This window comes from Xiphias gladius, chromosome 2, assembly GCF_016859285.1.
Source record: "Xiphias gladius isolate SHS-SW01 ecotype Sanya breed wild chromosome 2, ASM1685928v1, whole genome shotgun sequence".
Lineage (NCBI taxonomy): Eukaryota > Metazoa > Chordata > Actinopteri > Istiophoriformes > Xiphiidae > Xiphias > Xiphias gladius.
Window position 1 is genome coordinate 16,240,597 of NC_053401.1, and position 21,773 is coordinate 16,262,369.

A 21,773-nucleotide genomic window follows, 5' to 3' on the forward strand; every position below is an offset into this window, starting at 1 on the left:
CAAAATAACACACTGAATAATCTCTTAGTCTGTTAATTACCAGGCTCTGTTTCATTTACATACAGTACATTAAACCATGAGCTTAATTCAACTTCTTGGAAAAAAAAAAAAAAATTCCACTGCATGTGTTGTCAACTTCGTCTTTGGATAAATTCAGATTCATGCCAACGTTTCTCAGCCCACCCTCTCCAGTTTGGTTATTTAAACCCCAACATAATGAAATGTTTACTACCACTCTGAGTAAAGGAGGAAGATGGTGAGCACTGATTTTTTTTCACTAATGTCCAGTGTTCCGAAGCATAAATGGCTGATCTCAATGGTGAGGTAAGATGCTTCCCCAACCTCTATCTCTGTCCCTGATACTACAGCCAAGCAGAATTTAGCTGAGTTACATCTGCTGTCACAAACAAAGATTCAGTACACAGACCTTGAAGACAGGAGCCACCCTCTACTGAATTCTTCCTGCTGTCGGAGGACTGAAAGTAAGAGACACAGACCTATTTAGAGAAAACTGATTTAGCCATTTTGCTAAGCTTTGAAAAATTTCTTCCCCCACAGGATACCATCTCGTTGACAAATAGACCCAATTAGTTTGTGTGTCCCCAGGGGGTGTGTGTCTCTTTTTCAAGGTCTTTCAAAATTAATGCTTGTTTAGGAAATAAAAGTTACTGAGCTGTCATTTTCTTTCACATATCTTTCTTTCTGACACTTTCTCACTCTCTCTATTCCTGCTTCTTCATTTTTCATTCTACCTTTTATAATTTTAATTTTAAACAATGGCAAATATTCACTTACTGTGAATATTTTCGTTAAAGCTGCTCTAATCTATAAATATTGTAGTTTTTTTAAACCATAAATTTTGACGTTCCCATACAGATTGTTCAGCCTATAGTGCTGGGGTACAGGTCTTATCTGAATGGTGACAACTCAGTAATTATCCATGAACAATAACTGTATACACAAACTCACTGTCGGCTATGACAGTGTTCAATGAGTTTCTGATCAATATCAATGATTCAGTGAACTCCTGGCCAGTTGCTGATATTTCTGGCTTTCAGAACTGACTGTTAGCTCTTTTCTTTACTGTCAGCCACATCAAACCCTTTTAAGGAATATACTTTTGGTTTTGGTGTCTCTACTATTAGAGAAATGTCAAGAAAATGTCAGAGCGTCCCTTGACTGAGGGACGTATCACGACAATTACAATGGCTGTAAGTCTGGCTGAAATGTTGGCCAGATGTCATTCCCTTCATGCTCCCCAAAACCTTGCTTCCCTTTCTATTTCAAATTATATTTAAAAATTCAGACACAAAGTGAAATGAAGTTGTCTGTGTCCTAAACTTTAGATTTGAGTTATGTCTACATGGGTGTGAGCACCAACAGCAGAACCCCAACGACACAAGGTCCCGCTGCAGCCCTTGGCCTCCGGCTACCAGGCAGCAGACAGACCTCTCGCCCTGCCCTCCTGTGGGAAGGCAGATATCATGGAGGAATCCTCAGCTGAAGCCCTAGACTCCAGCACTCAATACAGTGTGCCTCCCCCTTGGCGAGACCCACCACCAAAAGGGCCTGAAATTTTTGTACACTTTTCATATCTTAATATGTTCAGATTTAACACTGGCATGTATGTCAGAAAGGTCACTGGTAGTGGTACCAGGCAGCTCCCAGTTGGAAGTGTGGAACAGGGAAGTGTGAACACACAACTAAGTACAATGAACCCCTAGCGCCTTGTATGTGGTCACGTCAAGTTGATTTACAAAGAGGTACTAAAAGACTATCCTTGTTCAAACATGGAGGTTATTCAGTTTTTAATAACATATTTGTACTGCATGTTTGAGATTAACCTTTTTGAATATGAGTAAGTAACACCAGTAAACCCCTGCTTTTGCCGTTGGTTCCTTGCTTGCTAATGAACTGTTCCTTGCAGAGAATTTAAATTCTGATAAATGCGAACGACAGCAAGAACAACTTACAACCGCAATCTGTGATATGCTTTGCTTATAAAAATGACATTCCCAGTCAACATTTATCAGGATGTAAACTTTTCAGTGTGTCAACATTGATGTATAAATCTGGCTTGGATAGGCAAAAACTGGGTGTTGCAGAAATCCAAAGTGTACTCCTGTCCACTTTTTAATTGATCTTTCCGCTTGTGAAGTACCTAGCGTCTTCAAAGTGCCTTGTATTGCCAAAATTGAGTCTGGTCTAATGAAGTGAATTTATTCACTCCTTCGAAATAGCTTGCTTACAAACAAAGTTTTACTTATAGTTAAACTAGTTACCTCCCAATTCCCTAACGTAATGGTTGCCATTTAAGGCTGAAATGGGTCTGCTCAACAGTCAAGGAACTTAATTGTGTGTCAATAAAATGATTAAGAGACTACCCCTTCTGCCTTTAAAGCGCCTTCTTAAAACTTAGATTAAAGCTGCACTAATAAGTATTTTATTATGAGCAATGGTTCAAACTGCTATGTGTAATGTAAAAGGCGTTGTTCTTAATGACAATGCCACAGAGAAAATTAAAATACTCTGTAGTTCTCCTTAGCGCTACGGAGCGATTTAGCATCTCTCAGCTAATTGTTTTGGTTTTATGGCCAGCGACTTAACTGATTTGATTCACTCACGCCACTCTCATGAATATTGTTTCCAGCAGCAGCAGGCAGCTGTGCAGCAACAAAGTGTAGTATTTAGTGGCTATAGAGCCAGATATTTCAGGAGTTTTTGGAAACTAAAAAAAGAGCTAAAAGAAAAATAATGTTGTTTTTACATTCTTTCTAAGAAGACTGAGGAAATTTGGTATGCCAACCAAAATTCTCAGCAGCTACTACAGCTGTACGTTTGAGACTGTCCTTACCAGTTCCATCACATTCTGGTATGGAAACTGCACTGCTCAGGACAGGAATTCTCTCCAGCTCCAAACTGCACAGTACATCTCAGAAGTAGCATTCCCATTTTTTCTGAAAAATAGCTGCCTGCTTTGGCTGGAGACAACATTGATGAGAGTGGTGAGACTGAAACAGTAAAGTTGCAGACCGTAAAACTAAAACAATGAGCTAAAAGATGCTATAACAAACTGCTAAGATCCACAGCGCTTCAGAGTTAGGTCAAAATTGTCTATCGGTTCATAACTACACGTCATCATTTTATCCGTTGTTTATATAAAAATATTGAGTGGAGGCGCTTTAAAATTGGTTATTATTTCTGGTTACCAGTCCAAAAAAATGGGATGTTTCAATTTATAGCATCATGTTATGTAGAAAAGCAAGCAGATATTGAGATTTGAAAAGGTGCAACCATTAAATGGGATATTCACTTGAGTCATGAAATTAAGAATGAATTAATCTAAAAAGTATTTATTAATGTATTGTGTTTTTCTCCTGCCCTCAGCTAGAATCATGGGATCAGTTGATAGGAATTTAGTGTTTGTCAAGGGGACCTCAGCAGCATAGAGGCTATGACCAGGGGGCTCCAACTGCAAAATGGATCCCATATCTGCCATGAAGAAAAACATATCTGCTCTTACTGTTCAGGCCGAGTTGTACAGCAAAACTAGCCCAACTCTTTAAAAACTGAAAATGCAAATAAATGAGAAGCTTGGTAGGTTCCTGCACTGTGAGCTGTGATTTGCTGGCAAACCTGCAGCTGCATTAGTTTGCAACATGAGCAACATCAATACCGGTATGTATGAAGAAGCAGTTTAGTGCTCAATCCTATAATGCATGTAATCTCAGTGGCCAAAGTGCTGAAATTTTTATATGCTCTGAGCCTTTGTTCCCAGTCTTGCAAGGTCTGACAGTGGAGTGTTGTTGTGGCTGTTCATCATTGAGCTACCACTGTTAGAGCGAAAACAAATGTACTGTTGGCAATTTTCTCAGTCAAGTGTCAATTGAAATAGTGGAAAATGTGTTTGTTGTGATCTGTGCGTGTTTGTGTGTGTGAGTGTGTTAACTTCAGCGCTATCTACTAATGCAGTAGTATCAAGGTCATCATGATATACAGTATGCACAGGCAGATAACTGTTCTTGTCTTCTTCATCAGCCCACTTTTGTGTGTCCCTTCTGTGGAGTTCTTTTGTTATTTTTAGGTTTCTTTCCTTTTAGCTCCTGATTTATGTACCTTAACACTGACTCCTACTCTGTTAGCCAGTACAAACAGGTGAGGAAAACAGCAGATCTCAGGAAACATATTAATGTTGAATAATAGAAAAGTTATGTTAACATTCAGTGTGTCTATTGTCTTAACATTTTAAAACAGTTGCACAGCTGATTTTCTTCTGAATATTTTAAATCCTGCATCGTTTACATTCATGTTTGCTAGCTTGCAGTCTTCTTCTTCATTGCCTTTGTTGGTGCATTGTTGCACTTCTTTGTGCATTACCGTGATCAACTGTCAATCAGTGGAATATCATAAAACCAGAGGCAGGAATCTGTATTGTGTCAACCACATAATACAAACAAAACAGGGACCCACTCATAAAAACATTGCCCCATATTGCTACTAGTGGTCAAAAAAATGTTTGTATTATTAGTAGTACTATCATTATTATTATAAGCAGCAATATTTGTTATGGGAATGACATAACTAGTAGAACTACTACTTGTAGCTACAATAACAGCAGGATTAGTAATGGTAGTAGTTCTATCATCCGTTATTATTATCCTCATTACTGAAGCTTCTCCCTGTATTAAGTTAATTATTCTCAACCTTCCATATTTCAGGAAGAAAATCTTTTTCCAGGAGGAAAATTTTTTACATGCACAGACGGCACAAGTTCATGAATAGGTTCAGTCAAAGAGGCAACATTAGGATCGGTTGACAAAGCAAAATTGTAATGTGGCAGCTCAACAAATTTCATGGTTGGCTTCCCCGCAAGCCCTGGAAGTTTGACGACAATAACCTGCCTGACCTAGAAGAGAACGAGAGCTTTACCACCCCCTTCAGTCGATTGAGGATACATCAGTGAGTTTCACAGAACTGCCCTTTAAAAACTCAGCCACTGGGAGGTGACTTTAACTTAATCTTACATTGCTGGCTGGTTCATTTTCAATTTCCTCTTTTGTACATTTAATACACACACACAAACACAATTCATTCACAGTGGACAGATTTGTGATAGCTGGCTCGTTTTACTGCAGTTTCATCATCCACAACAAGGACACTTTTTTTAACAACGCCACCAGAAGTCGTATCATCCACCACATCCTCCAGAGGGTCAAATATGAGGAGGGTAAAAGTAAGATTGGTGAGTTTTTCTCTGGGCGTTACAGCAAAGGACATAAATATTTGAAACTGAAGGAAAATGGAAGCTAGAGGGAGATCATTAAAATCTTTTAATTTGCACAGACAGCTTTCAAATAAAACGTGACTTCCCTAGTATCTGCTACACAGCTTGACTGACAGGATCAGACATGCGTTTCTCCTTTTTCAGGATGCTCTCTTTTTGATTCCAGGTTTTAATCATCTTTTGAGCAAGAATTCATATGAAGCAACTTTCCCTTTTCATGAGGTAATTTAGCTGATTTCCATAAAGCCATTCATTAATTTAATTCTGTCACCTGTTTTGAAGTCATCACTGACCACATACATGTCAGAACATGTATGAGGTTGTTGATGTGTAAAGAGGGGTACTTCCATTCACTGATATTACACTATTATATAAAGTTTTTAGAGTATGTTGATACATGTCTGTGTATGTGTGTGTTTTTACTTTGATAGGGGTGCTATCATAGCAAAAACTCCATCCGAATGCATGGAGCAGAGAACCAGAGTACTGTATGATTGTTCGGCTTGGTGGGGGGTTTGGTACAAGTACCAACCGCTGGACCTCATCAGGTAACAACATTTAGACATCTAAAAGGGGCTAAAATGTCATATTTAAAATCAAAACCATTATGAAAGGCTGCAGTAGAATAAATACTTCATTACCGTCATATAGAATTTTTTAAAATCACAATCCAGTGAACAAGCTGGTTTTGATGTGACAGGTTGCAGCTTAAGACTTCAGAATGTACATCTGCTGTTTGACAAGAAACAGTAAATTTTCTCAGCTTAAACTGAGGAATTCCTGGTTTCTTTTGTGAGCTGCTGCTGGTTCAGGAGGTAATTATGGGAGAAGATAGGCCTACACTTTACCTGGCTTGACGGGTACACAAGGATGCTGTTTCCTGCAGCTCTGGTCGGCTTCCTGGTATTCCTTAAGGTGTCTTCACTTTGGACCACTGCCACGTCAGGTAAACACACCTCTTCTCTGCTCTGGTAAAAAGAGCTGGTAGTTGTATTGGAAGCACTTTTTAAAAAACTTTGAGCTTCTGTGGCAGAATAAGCCTTATCTGCTTCATGTTGTTGTTTGTACAGTATATCTTGCTCAAATGCTCAGTAGGTACAGATCAGATAACCATATTTCTTTAGTGAAAAGTCAAGCAAATCTTCTCAATGCAATACTAATTTGGTATTACAGATAAGGCAATGGAGTGTGAAATTATCTCTTGTAACTTATAGTTTTGGATGTCTCTTAAATGAAATAAACTTGTGCAGCATTCTCTGGTTAAATTAAATCCTTAACACGTAAATGTAAATGTGCTCTGTCATCACTTACAAGACAGTCTCTGAAACACTGCATTGCTGTAGAATAAGAAAGTGCAGACAAATTATTTTTTTTAAAGAAATAAAATGTCAAAATATCATTTTTTCAACAACTTAAAAAACTGAATGGATAAACACACACGTGGTGCTTGCATTTCTTCAGAAAGGTCAAAGTTGCATTACTTTGGGGTTTTAATATGTTGGCCAAATACACTTTGACTTTTGCTGTAATAGAAGGTCAAGTAGAATTTGATGAGTTTAATGTTTGTTTTTCTCCAGTAAAGAAATCTGCCAGGGCACTGACATCATCGTGTGCACTATCACTACCAGTACTTCCCCTACCTGAGACTGTCTGACAGCTATATCCACGCCAAAGTACTGTCACCACAGCAAGTGGACAAAATGTTCAACAGTTGTAATGCAATTTGATACTCTACTCATGAAAAATGTGTTACAAACCAACTAAGTTTATCAGTATGTAACTTTTACTCTAAATGATGTATGAGCTTATTAACGGGAAATTAAAAAGAACAGTGCTTCTATTTATTTTTTTAGCATGATGCTAAGGACTACCTTTCTTCATTTCAGTTCACCCATCTTTTCGACAATGGGGCAACTGTTTTCTTTGCTGTATTCATGGCTGTTTGGGGTAAGTCAGTTTACATTTCAGCATTACCTTTCTAGCTATTACATAAAATAAAAATATAGATAAGTGGCACAATAGCAATATCCTGGAAAGCTTTGAAAATGTTTTTATTATTAAAATGATGAAAACACATCAAAGGCCTCTAAAACCAAACTGTTATCACTACATTTAAAAACTGACTGACATTGCATGTAGATTACACATTGTTTAAAAAGGATGTATTTCATTCCAATATATCTGTCATCCACATTTTCAATTACTTTTGGTAAACGCCAAAAGGGTCAGGAGGATCAGTGCTGAACAAGGTCCCAGGGTATAGAAGGTGCAAACAAAGAGTTTGTGGAGGGTTCATATTCTTCAACTGCTGCAGACACTGCAGAGGAGGAAGGAGCAGCATCAAATAGCTGATAGCTGGCTTGTTTATAAATGTCTGGGTGAAAGGTTGAGGGGACTGTAGAAAAACAAAGGAAAGAAAAGTTAACATAAAAAAAAAAATATATATATATATATATATATATAATAAGAATATAGAGCTACAAATTATGAGAAAACTCTGTTCTCTCTTTTTATATAGACTACTTGATCAATATGGTCTCTGGCAAAGTTCAATTTAACAAAGTAACTGACAAGGCAGTTTTCATACCGAGGCAGATGAGAAAGCTTTCATCCTGTGTACTTCATACTGGTCCCCTCACTTAATACCACACATAAAATAGATCTCATGCCATCTAATCATATGTAATCTGAATTATATGGATTTTGTATTCACTACAAAATCAGAGCTAGAGGCATAAAAAATGTGATTTGAACTTGTATGCTGATGCCTGTGTGGCAATTACAAGAAATCTTTGCAGAGTTTTAAGTAAAAAAAACTGATGTACTATCTTTTACTGCTACTTATTTGCTCATTGACCTTTACATATCAGTCAGTTCATATTGATTCAATATGTAGTGAATATGAATTCGATATCTATAAAACAATATTAATAAAAATCAACAAAATAAGACTTGTTCTAAAAAAAGCCTCTCAATCTGTGAATAATGTCTCAAAAACAACTTACACAACCTTTAAAGTCTCATTATTTGCAGTTTTTATTTTATTTTATTTTAATTAATTAATTAATTTGACTAAATGGTCAACATTCAAAATTTGTTGACTGATAAAATTCTAAAACCAACCTGAAAAAACAACTGTAACAGCAAATTAAACGCTCACCAATTAGTAAGTTAACAGTGTCTGGGTGTTTAAGAGCCTTCCCTACTCTGTTGTCGAATCTCCAACATCTCAGCAAGAAGGACAGAACTAAACACAACTGGAGGGCAAAGGTTAACACACCCAGCACGATGATGGTGTTGTTAACTGTTGAGTGTAAAGAAGAACGATAGGGGGTACAAATTAAATATGGTTTTGTAGCTTTAGTGCAGAGGTGTGACACGAACACTGTCAGGACATTTGCATTTAAACTACTAAAAGGTGTATACAATGAGCTATATAAAGTACTTTGTGATTTTTAAACTACACTAGAAATTGAATCCCAGTGCCATCAGACTGCTTTAAACCTGAACAGGGGTTTAGATGTAGCAGCTAAATACTTGATAAGATAATATACATAATTCCAAACTGAGAACATGTTAAAATTGTTTAATTCATGGATAGTAAGTGACGTGACTCTCACACTACAGTATGCCTACTAATGAAAGCAGTGCACACCCTGTTACATTAGTGTGTGTTAATAATTTAAATGTTCAGACATACTCAGACATTGTCCTCACTGTAGTGGAGACCCGATCTTTTTCACACTTATTAATGTTTTATGATGATTTACAGATATAGTGGGTCTGAATTTAGGTCAAGAAGAGGTAAAACTGTAAAGCAAAACATTTTATTTTTTACATTTGAAGGCAATAATTGTAAAGGTTGCCTAGGTTACTAAAATCTTTAACAAAAATCTCTTTTACAGACTAGCTCAACTCTAATTTTGAATATATCAATCATAATGAAATTCATTGGAAATGTTACAGTACCAGCTGATGATAGCTGTGATGTTGACTCCCAATGGGTGGCCTCTGGCTGGGAAAAGGCCAGAGTCAGGTTCTGGCTCTGGAGGAATCCCATCAGTCAGATGCCTCCACTTCAGGAGAGTCCCTGTGCAGCCAGGTAGAGGTTTTACCTTATATTGCAAAGATTAATGTTGTCTACTGCAATATCAAAAGGATCAGATCTGTTTCATATTTTGTTTCACTTTGGCTTTGAAAAGAAGTTAATGTGACAGAAATACAAGCACTGAAAACCTTTGGAGGTACTTGCTAATGTTGTATTTATGAGTAGAGTGCTGCGATATAAATGCCCACATAAAGGGCAGAATGTTGTGTAACACTGTAAAACAAACAACTTACAGTGTAGGAAAAAAATCAGCAGATTAAACCTGCAACCTCATAGCAAACTTCCATTTTTTCTCCTACTAATGACCAGAGAATGACATTTTCCTTCTCAGCCTCACCTATCTCGAACCTACCACCTGCTCAGATAAGCATAGGGTGAGCCAGACAAGGAAATCAAAAATTACTCAATAACAAAAAAATAGACATAAAAACCCATGATTACTTTAATAGAATACAATTTACCACAGAAACAACATGACTGGCAGAACAACAAAACAAAAACATCACTAGAGCAGGACTGACCCCTTTCATCGGATCATAATCTTGAAGAACACAAATAAAGCAGCAAAGATTAAACTAGCTGGTAGTATGTAATCTGCATTAACTGACTAATAAATTAATCGATTAACTGAATTGAAATGAATGATTTAACACCTAAAACATGCCAATGTTGAGAAACAATCCATGTGTGAAGGTTGAGAAGCAGCCTTTTCAAGGAAAAATATTCAATGTACTGCATTACTGCTGTGAAAATAAATATTCAAGATTTTAGAAAGATCTTAATCTTATTTTAAAGACAATTTACTCATGACAGTGTGATATCAAATGTTTATTCTGGAGTGAAAAGGCCAAGTGCTTACTTTTGTTATCTTGTTAAAGAACAACTCTTCTAATCAGTTACAGACAAATGCAAATGCAAAAGTTATATAGCCTACTGACTTCTCTTTGAATAAGATCTTTTTAACTTAAAGGACAACGGTATAAAAAAGGATTAAAAAAATTATACAAAACATGAAAACATCGAACGTATATAGGCACATAAAAACCTGAGTACAATAAAAGATTACTAGTTTGTTAAAATAAAGTACATACAACAGAGAAAGAATGTAAAACAATAATATATGCATAATTACACACACACAAATGACATTTTCCATGTAGAAATCAGCACACATATAAAAACATGCCAGACTAATATTAACCTTTGTGAACAAGTATACACAACAAATTTGAAATTGTATGAAGAGCAATGTGGAGGACTAAAGTTGTTTTCACAGTTGAAAAGACATGCAAAGCCCACTCTGATGTCTACAAATACTTTAAAATATTCCAGTTTAACATTTTTATCCAATTAAAAAAAAAAATCACTAAAGTACTGACCTTACAGTTACCACTTCTGAGTTTTGAAGGTTGTTGTTTATGCTGCTGTCCAAATGAAAATGTTTTAGGTTAAAATGGACCCGTGAATCAGCTCAAATCCCTTCATTAAGATTCCTCAGATGTGTGCTTCCCTGCTGGCTCCACGTGGGAAGCAATGCCTTTCTCAGACAGCTAATGCTTCAAAACATTTTATTCTACTGTATGTTCAACAAGGATTTGGGTGAGATAGAGAAAATAAACTAATACTGAGGATATAAGCCTCCGATAAGAGCAACGTCCTTGCAGAAATACTGCTGAGTAGAGTCAGGTTAACCTGTGTGGAATAAGTAAGCTATCCTTAGGACTTTGTTCAGCAACACCTTACTTTCCATGACTGTCTTTGGGAGCAATCTCTGTATGTGGAAATGGTGGTGAGAGCATTATGCTCCGTAAACATCCAAGCAGAAAACACCATGACGGTTAGAACACAGACTGATAATTTTGGCATCAAACCAGCTGGTATCACTAGTCTTCATTAATCAGTCAGAACTTAGCCAATAACATGCAATGAAGATAGAGTTGAGGGACTTGATCATGACTTCACCCTTTTGGATCACATGGGGGCTATTGGTTCCTGTCCCTTAAAGGGGAAAATTATTGTGTATGATTGATGTGCAACACTGACACGGACTGTTTCTGCTTTTGAGGGTTGAGCAATGCAACATCAAAGCTCTATGTGATGACCTTGCATAGTAAAATATTAACTTAATTTTTACCAGTGTTGCAATTCACTTCAACAGGTTGATAGTATTTAGCAAAACTTAAAAAGACTTCAGAACCGCATAGTGTGATCTGTGGTGTACTAGAGAAAAGTGACAGAAAACTGGACTTCCAGTGTTCCTTCCTGTATTTAATTTTTTTAGTATTGTAAAATGAATGTATTCTGAAATGACAGAAGCAGTGTTAACATTCTGCATGTGTGTCTTCATGATCCACAGTGCAAAAGACTGCAGCTACAGTTATTCTGACCATTTGTCCAGGATACTGCCACTGTGCCAGGTTAAAGCTGCACTTATCTCTATTTTTACATTAACAATTGGTCAAATGACTATGTATAATTTAAAATGTGTCGCTCGTAGTGTCATAACCACAGAGAATTATCACCCAACTCTGCAGTTCCCCTCAGCTCTACAAAGCATTTTCATGTCTTTCATTGTTTTGGTTTTACAGTCTGCAACTTTACTGTTTTGCTTCACTCTTCACTACCGTCATCAACCTTATTTATAGCAACAGTAGGCCACCGTTTTCAACAAACAAGCTCTGATATACCCTGACAGCAAATTAATATTGCGAGTAAATGAAGTGAGTTACTTACATACATTACATTCATAGCCACAAACATGAACCCAACTGAATGCTAATGTTGTCTGCTGGATGTATAAAAATGTATAAAAATGTTTGCTAATACAATCCCCATGAAAATTTTATAAGGTGATAATATATCCATAATATATGTTGTTTACAGTTGTTCCGCTGGCCTACGGATCAGTTAATACAGCCTTAAAGAAAATCACCAACTCAGGGAGTGTTACCATGAAGATCTTACCAGAAATTTAGAGAATAGAGTATTGAGCCTTATAAGGAGTAAGGAGTATTGTGACCAGCACTGTTTGGTCAGTCCCCTTCCAAGTATAATGAATGTCATGACAAGAATTATTAAAGAGTGAAAAGACAACGTTTCTGCCATTTATATCTCTATCCAAAATTCTTTATTTGCAGCTTAATTTAGCTAACTTTTTGCTCTTTGAATCTTTGACTTCTCCCAAAGATTTTCAGCTCAAACAATGACAGTATTTCTGCCTTTGCAGCAGCCCTTGAGAAATCTTTGCCTACTCAAGACTTTTTTCAGTTTACAGGCATAAATTTAAATAGGTGGGATTGTTGTACTGAGGGCCTGCACCATGAGTCTGTCTTAAATATTTTTATGACTCACTGAAAATGCACAGTTGTAACACTTTTGCAATGAAGGCTCTTACAAGCTCAAACCCCTAAACAGTTGTCAGTGTAATTTGGTTGTGTCAGAAATTTTGGTGAGTTTATAATGTTCCTGCCCGTGTTACATATCAACCTTCAACCCTTGTCTAGCATTCATACTCAAACTACTAAATGTGTTGAGGTGTATGTTTATATATGTAGAGCTGTGTTTATAGAGGCCCTAGGTCAAAGGTCCTCAGAGGGTGCCTCACAGTTTGGGAAAGGAAGTTTATGCTTTGTGATCGAAACCATACGTTAGTGACAGTTTTTAGGAAAACAACTGCCTTATTTAAGAGTCGGTAGTCAAGACTGATTTTCAGAGTGGTTCATTGGCTTCACACCCTCTCACAAGCAGATCTGCAGATGCTTGACTTGATGCTGTTCTTCTTTGTAATAAACCTTTATATGCAATCAAGACAGTGTCAGCGGAGTCTCCTTCATCCTCTTCACATCATCAACACCCTCAAATAAACTACAGTGTTCTTTGAAAGGCTGCTGTTTGTGGGTGTTAAAGTGACTCATAGTCTCAGTCTGCTTTGTACAGAAAAGGAGACAAGACGATAGTGACCTCTTTGATTACAGTTTTTGTTTGTCCCATCAAAAGCTTCTCGATATAAAGATTGCTTCCTGTACAGTTCAAATGTAGCTTAATTATAAAGTAGTGGTGTCATTGACAATGGGTTAATTGGTCAACTTGAAGATGCAAATCTGAATGCTAACTCCTTTAAAATGTGCCAAAAAATACCCAGCTGAAATATTTTCTTGCATACTGTCTATATTTTGGGAAAATCCCTTTTCTCAGTATTGCAACAGTATTGCAGCCAAACCTGTGTTTTTTATAACATAATGAAGCAGAGTTAACTATATGCTAAGCACAATATTTAGCACAAAAAAATGCTGATGAATATGGAATCCCAAAGTGTTCATTATTACATAGATAATAAAAATATAAATAAATTAAAATATATAAATGAACAAAAAATTGTGAAATATAAATAAATTTGTAATGTCGCTTTTGTTTCATGTCACTTCATGATCACAGAGTTCTCACTAATAGAGTGCTCCAGGAATGAGTTCTAAAAGCCAGAAATAAGTTAGCATTTTTGCACTCCTGGTTCCCTCGTCCTGAAGTCGATGGGTTATTTGAATGGTTTTTTGATTGGATGCCTGAAATGCCAAAGCTTTTACATGTCTTAAAAAAGGAAGTTAACAAGAAGCTAAATTAGACTACAGAGGTTGTTGGGGACATTAAACGTCATCACACCAAACAAAGAAAACCGATCTACTCACCAGTCAGCTTTTACAGCTGACTGGCACTCTAGCAAACTATGGCTAACTTTCTAAGAGGAGATGCTTTTGTAGAAGAGGTAAGCACGCTAAACCAAATTACAAGTTGGAAGTATAGTGGTGGTGACGCTGAAGTCATGCAACCGTGGGCTTGATCATTTATAGCCTAAAATTGGCGTTTTACGTCGGGCCATTGTATTTAGGCTTCAAAAATCATAAAAGTGGTGTTCATTTGTGAAGATTATCTTGCTGAACAAAACGTGTAAGTATCATAAACTTTTGTTTACTCAAAGAGTTTTTCTGCATTAATCCATAGCCAATGGAAAAATCCTATTGGCCACTGGCCTACAAAAATGCCTCATCCCTGCAGCACTCTCTCCCTTCCTCCTCAACTTTCAGCCATCACATGGACCCTCCCCCTCTAAGATAAGTAGGTTCATTTTAGCCAGTTAGCTTTTGTTAGATAGGAGAAGAGCAATGCAAGAGAAATTCGGAATCAACCAACAAGAACCTGCTGCAAGTAAGCACAGAAACAGTAACTAATCTCTCTTTTATTTACCAGTAGCTTAACAAGGCTGCACATGCTAGCTGCTAGTTGGCTAACTAGCTAGCTGGGCTAACTTTTTAGTTTAAATAATCAGTAAGAATCAAAGAGAAGAGCCAGTGTTAACGGAAACAGCTAGTTGGTTAATTTCCCTCTGCAGTGTTTTTCTGAGGTCACTCTGGCCAACTGAAGATAGTTTGCTGGCAGTTTAGTGAGGCTGATGGTAGGTAGCAAGAACTGAAGACTCCACTGTCATGAAAAGTGATATTATGAAATTATTTTACAATTGGAGAATGTATTATACCAAGTAATTAATGAGAAAATGATAAATTATTGAACTTAAAAAGCTTGTCCCTGTTCCTTTTTAAGTAATAATTTCATGGAAAATTAACAAAGTCGATGCCCATATAATGAAGCTAATTGATTGGTGTCTACATATGATTTAAATACTCAAGACTTATGCCAGGGCTTAATTCTGTTTTTTTGAGAGTGTATTTCACTAGTGGAGTCTATCATTTCTTCCACAGTCCCACACATTGATTTTGCCTTTGATGTTGTTCAGTCCCTACGGGCTAGGAAAAAAGATGGATACTGTATACTATTGCGCTTTACGATTTATAATTGGCTATGGAAATTGGCCCTTTAGCAGCAGCATACACCACTGTATGTTGCTGCTTAAGTGGCCATCTCTGTACGTCCGCAAACTTTTGCGTTGGTTCGCTTTTGCCAATATAAATCTCGCCCTTTATAAATCTCTCCTTCATATCTGTGTAAATACATATGTAAGAACCAAAATCAATACAGCCTGTGCTCTCACAATATTCTACAAATGTTTGTCCCCAGAGTTAGAACAGAATTAGGCAAAAAAGCTTTTAATTAGACTGCCCCTTCTTCCTGGAATATTGTCCAGAAGGACCGAAAATTGTCAAAGCTGATGTTTATGGGGAATTTAAGTCAATATTAAAGAACCGATAAAGCAATACTCTTGGTCAATGTAGTTACTCATACTTTTTCACTGAAATTGTTTCAGAGAATTTTTTTCCTGTTTACGCATCATAACTGGATCTCTGTCCCTGACCTTGTAGTGCATGTAGCCCACATATACAGTTAGGTACAAGTATTTAGACAGTGACGCAATTTTTGCAATTTTGCATTTGTACACTACCACAATGGATTTGAAAAAAAAAACCATTAAGATGTGATTAGAGTGTAGACTTGTAGCTTTAATTCATGGGGTTTAACAAACATATCACATTTAGGAATTACCATTTAGGAATTACAGCCATTTTTATACATAGTTCCTCATTTTAAGAGGTTCAAAAGTAATTGTACAGTTGACTGATAATCAGTTTAGTGGCCAGGTGTGGCCTTTCCCTCATTATTTCGTGACAAATTAAGTAGATAAAAGGTGTAGAATTGATTCCGAGTGTTGAATTTGCATTTGGTAGCTGTTAATGGGAACTCTCAGTATGAAGTCCAGAGAGGTATCGATGCAAATGAAGGGGGCCATCATTAGGCTGAAAAAACAAAACAAACCTATCAGACAGATGGCAGAAACTTTTGGAGGGGCCAAACCAAAAATTTGGTACATTCTTAAAAAGAAGGAATGCACTGGCGAGCTCAGCAACACCAAAAGGCCTGGAAGACCACAAAAGACAACTAAAGTGGATAATCACAGACTTCTATCTTTGGTGAAGAAAAAACCCCATTCACAACATCTAGCTAGGTCAAAAACACTCTTGAGTAGGCAGGCATATCATTGTCAGAGTCTACAGTCAAGAGATGCCTCCATGAACGTTAATACAGAGGTTAGTACAAGGAGCAAACCACTGGTGAGTAAGAACAGAAAGGCCAGATTGGACTTTGCCAGTAAACATCTAAAAAAGCTTGCCCAGTTCTGGAACAAGATTCTCTGGACAGATGAAACCAAGATTAACTTGTACCAGAATGATGGGAGGAGAAGAGTGTGGAAAAGGAAAGGAACAGCTCATGATCCAAAGCATACCACATCACCTGTCAAACATGGTGGAGGCAGTGTTATGGCATGGGCTGCCAGTAGTACTGGGTCATTGGTGATTACTGAAGATGTGACTGCTGAGAGAAAAAGCAGGATGAATTCTCAAGTATATAGGGCTATACTATCTGCTCAGATTCAGCCAAATGCTGCTAAACTGAAGGATGGTGCTTCACAGTACAGATGGATAATGACCCAAAACATACTGCAAAAGCAACTCAAGAACTTCTCAAGGCAAAGACATGGAATATTCTTCAATGGTCAAGTCAGTCACCTGACCCCAAACCCAATTGAGCATGCTTTTCACTTACTGAAGAAGTAATTGAGGGCAAAAAGACCCATAAAAACAAGAAGCAAACAGTAACAGTAACAGCCTGGCAAATCATCTCAAGGGAGAAATTAGGATGTCCATGGGTTCAAGACTTCAGGCAGTCATTGACTGCAAGGGATTTTCACCCTATTAAAAATGATCCTTGTATTTACTATTATGTTGGCTTGTCCAATTACTTTTGAACCTCTGGAAGTGAGGGACTCTGCTGTAATTCCTAAACGGTTAAGGTGATAATTTTGTTAAAATTGAATCACAGCTGTAAGCTACACTTCAAATCACATCCTGGTGCCTTTTTTTAAAATCCACTGTGGTAGTGTACAGAGGCAAAATTACAAAAATTGTGTCACTGTCCAAATACTTCTGTATGCATTATCCAGTTGATATTTTGTTCACTCATTTGTAGTGTGTTTTTCTGTTTGTATTATTTGTGTTTATTCTTGTAAAAATATACATGCTGCTTTCTTGGCTGGGTCACTCTTGTAAGAGATTTTAAAGCCCAATGAGACTTTTACCTGGTTAAATAAAGTATATAAAAGAATGTGTTTTACATTTTTATGCTCTGGTTATCTACCTACAGTATTTTATATTGTTCCATCTGTATGTAATTTTTATGGTGTAAGTGAAATGTAAATATGATATTTATTGCTATTTGCAGTAATAATCATTTTTGCATGTCACTATGATGTCACAGATACTGGTGTTACCACTGTGTTTGTCATCGTCATTTACCATGGGATCACCGTCAGCGCCTTTGCTCCCTTTGGCTGGACTCTCATCAGGAACAACTCTCTGGTGGTGACCACGGACACAGCAGTCGGCATCAACTTCTGCATTATGCTCCTCAATGTGGATAGTTTTTTGCTGTCCATCAACAGTGGCATTGCGGAGATGAAGTCGGACATAAAAAGGTTGAGCAACTATTGAATTCCAGGCGGTGATAATCACAACACATCACAACCAAGATACAAAAATACAAAATACAAGTAACTCGGCTGTTAAGCGACAATAAATTTATAATAGATTTAACTTCCTCCCTTACTAATGGCCTCCAACCTTGTATTTTTTTATAGCTCTATGAAAAAGTTGCTCTTCTTCTCACTAATTTAGGTAAGTTGACCACACCAGCAGATCTAGTATTCTTGACGTGTTTTTAATGCAGAATTAATTATCACTGTAATTACATTACATTGGTGTTGGCTCAGTATTGAAAACAATATTGGGGTCAGATGACTTTGGTCCAACTCATTTTCACCAATCAGCTGTAATTGTCATCCAAACTAATCTCAGTAGAATATGTGGTAGTCCCATTGGTCACATTACTCTACGTATGTAAGGTCTGCATGCATGTGTGGAACAGGTGAAAGAATTGTGAAGTATATCTCATTTTATTAGTTTATCTCACTGTTCCTTCCTTCTCTCTCTGTACATCCACAGAGCAGCCAAGGACAGAATCAGAGTAGGAGCAGCTTTACTCTCAAGATGTTCTGTTTTCATTTTGTCAACCTCAACAGTTCAATTTTCTACATCGCCTTCTTTTTGGGAAGGTGAGAAAGTCATGCTGAACACACATATAGAGTAAAACAGATGCCAATGCTGAGGGGGAATGTTTACATTGTAAATTTCAGTTTTATTGCAATAACAATAGATTATCAAAATAATAATGATAACAATAATATAGGCTATTTCATTCAAATGTAATACAATTTGCTCAGTAAAAAAGATGAAAAATAAATGCAGTGAAAGACAGGTGATGAAAGCAGAAACATTAAAAACTGAAGTAAGAGAAAAGACAGATAAAAGATATTTAATAACAAATTTTTAAAAATGATAAATAACAGTAAAGAGGAGAGGGGAGGAATACCATGAGATCCTAGGTAAAAGCTCTTAGATTTTCTTTCAAAAGTTGACAAAAGTGCATAATCTTCAAATTTTAAGGGAGGTTGAGAGTTTGAGCAGGTGTATAAATTAGGTCTAGCCTCACTTTAGGATTTTTATCCTGGTGCAAGGAACAGTTAATGTAAGCGAGACAGTGATCTGTTTGGGAAATTGAATGAGAGTATCATGAGCAAGGCCATGAAGGGATTTTAATACAGTGTGGACAACATAAAAAATATTTTTTACAGCTTACCCCCACGCCCAATAGGGAGGCTTTACTACAGGAGAGAGATACATGTAGAGTGCATGATGATAGAATAATTTTGTTTTGGTGGGTATCCTGTCATAGTCAAGATGAGTTTAAGTGAAAAGCTGTTTCCTTCAAAAATAAATTCACTGACAAAACTCAATGAGCTCTTTGGATGAAACAGAAATGTAATTGTGTGTGTTATCTTAGTAAGACTGGACACAGATACCAGACAGATGCTTTTTGTTTTCTATTGAAAATTCCATTAATAGTCCACCTACCACTTGAAATAGGAAAAACTGACTTTATTTTAAAAATTGTTATTTTATCCTTGGTTGACAGATTTACAGGTCAGCCTAGTGCCTATCTATCCCTCATTAATTACTGGAAACTGGAAGAAGTAAGTAATTATTTTGCATTCCCATGGGACAATAACAGCAAAGCATTATAGAGCCGAGTATTTCTAAATTGGATATTAATCTATTACAGTAGGCCCAACCACCGGGCACTTAACCCCCATCAGTAGTAAGCATTACTGCCAGCAGTACTAATGGGAACATGCGGGAAAATAACACACTGAAGGGGTCTAAAGGGACAAAGGGCTTGAGCTGACACTTTCAGATGCTGAGCTGATGTGCTCCCACTTGTTGCCCCAGCTGCAGGTATACAAATGGAAAAATTCTCTGTAATGTGACATGTACAGTACAAGTGGAGCCTCGGTCAGTCTTTTGTAGCCAAGCAGAATCATGATTGTGCTTGGAGGGTTTAGGACCTTGAATGAGCATTTGCAAAGCTACTAAAAGCTTCAGGGATATGTTTGAAAGGTGTTCTTGCTTACAAAAAAAACCCACTGAATATAAATTTGTGTTACAGTATAGGCATGTGCTGTGGCTTTAATGTAAATTAGCTTGCTTTGCAAACTTGCCCATGTAAGGTACTTCTGTGCTGAAAAGCTATATCACAAAAAAATGCCCACACACTGACAACAAAAGTAGACAAGGCTCTTCAGATGCAAAAACAATCAATTTATTCCATGTGCACAAAAACATTGTCAGTATAAGGTCATAGATTAATGTTACAACAAAACAAAGTAGTAAAAATATTTCAAGAAGCCTTATTCAGGGTTATAAAACCATACCATTTGAAACACTGATTAAATACATGATACACTATAAAATCCTATGGAAAATAAAAAAAATGCAAATGAAAAGGAATATAAAATATGCAAAGGAAAAACAATAGATTACCAGCACACTGATGTTTATTGAGCCCTACAGACAAAGTATGTCGCACATTCCTACTATATACTAATTCCTAGCAGGCTTTGTGTATGTAATGTGTTCACACTGAATAAGTATACTCAGTATGCATAATAAAAAACACTTGTTTTGAGTGTCCTATTGTCGTACACTATTGTTCCACAATGCAGTGCACAAAGGAAATGGATGGGAGAGTTGCTCACAGCTTCAAAAATTTAAAACACTGTGACCCATTCCATAAAATGGAAATTTTACATACTAACTGTACTCCATATGTACTATATACTAATCATTATAGTAAACTGTTTTTGAGGTAATATACAAGAAATTAACATACTTATACATTTATGCGTACAGGAAATGATACAGTACATTATGTGGACCGTTGTATGTCAATCACACTGCAACTTTGGAAAGCTCCTGCCAATTACACTTAAGAAAAAGATTTCTAAACGTTTTTTCAGAGATTTTATAAATATGTGTTGGGTTTTTTTTTTTAAATATATCTTTCTGGACCTTTTTCAGCTATATGTGGCTTTCTCCATTTCCATTTCCTCCTTCAATAGTGTACGTCAACAGCACACTCAAAAATCAAGCATTTTTTAGTTTGCATACTGACTTTCTAGGTATACCTAGTTTTGTCACTTTTCCAGTGTGAACATTATGCTCTCTGTTTTGATTGATTTGATTGATTTCTTGTGAGTATAAAATGGTAAATTATGTTTATTTGTTATACACCAACACCAAAAGTGTTGAAGAATACTACAAAGTTTAGCACATGGCACAAACTGTACTGTATACAATGTGGTATGGGATTTGGACACATCGAGAGAATGTGGTTATTTGGCTGAAATATAGAAGCTTAGTGATAGTTTCCATATAAACTCCTTGTAGCCTCTATGCACCCACAGTTCACCCACACAGATGTTTTCACTTATGTTGCTTGATTAGATCTCTTCTCAAGACTGTGTGGGTGTGTGCAGACTGAGCTCGGCAGACATCTTTCCTGTTTTCTTGCACCTGTCAGGGTAGGACAACTTACCCTGGTAGCATTCTCATTGAGTTTGGACATTAATTATGTGATTCCAGGCATAGCTCCACTTGGCTACAACCTGACTAGAGGTCTAATCAGCAAGAGTAATTGAAAACACCTGTGTGGGTAGAGCGTTTTATCAAGAAAAGGGCACCCAAATTTGAGAATATTTATTTAAAGAGGTACTGCACACCTTAACATGTTTTTTGAGGTATAAACTAAATGATATGACTGTACTTTGATGATACACATCAGTGCTGATGTTGATATTGACATTTATTACCAAAGTTGTAAAAATCTGCATTTCATGGGTTGAAAATGGCTCAACACACTATCTACTGTTTTGAATTATCCTGAACCTTGCAAGGCCAATGCTTACAAAGAGTCAGCCATTTGAGA

General features: G+C 36.8%; 1 pseudogene; it reads left to right on the forward strand.

The window, feature by feature from the left end:
* LOC120803954 overlaps window positions 1–21,773 on the forward strand; it is a 42,799-nt pseudogene that overhangs the window by 18,203 nt on the left and 2,823 nt on the right.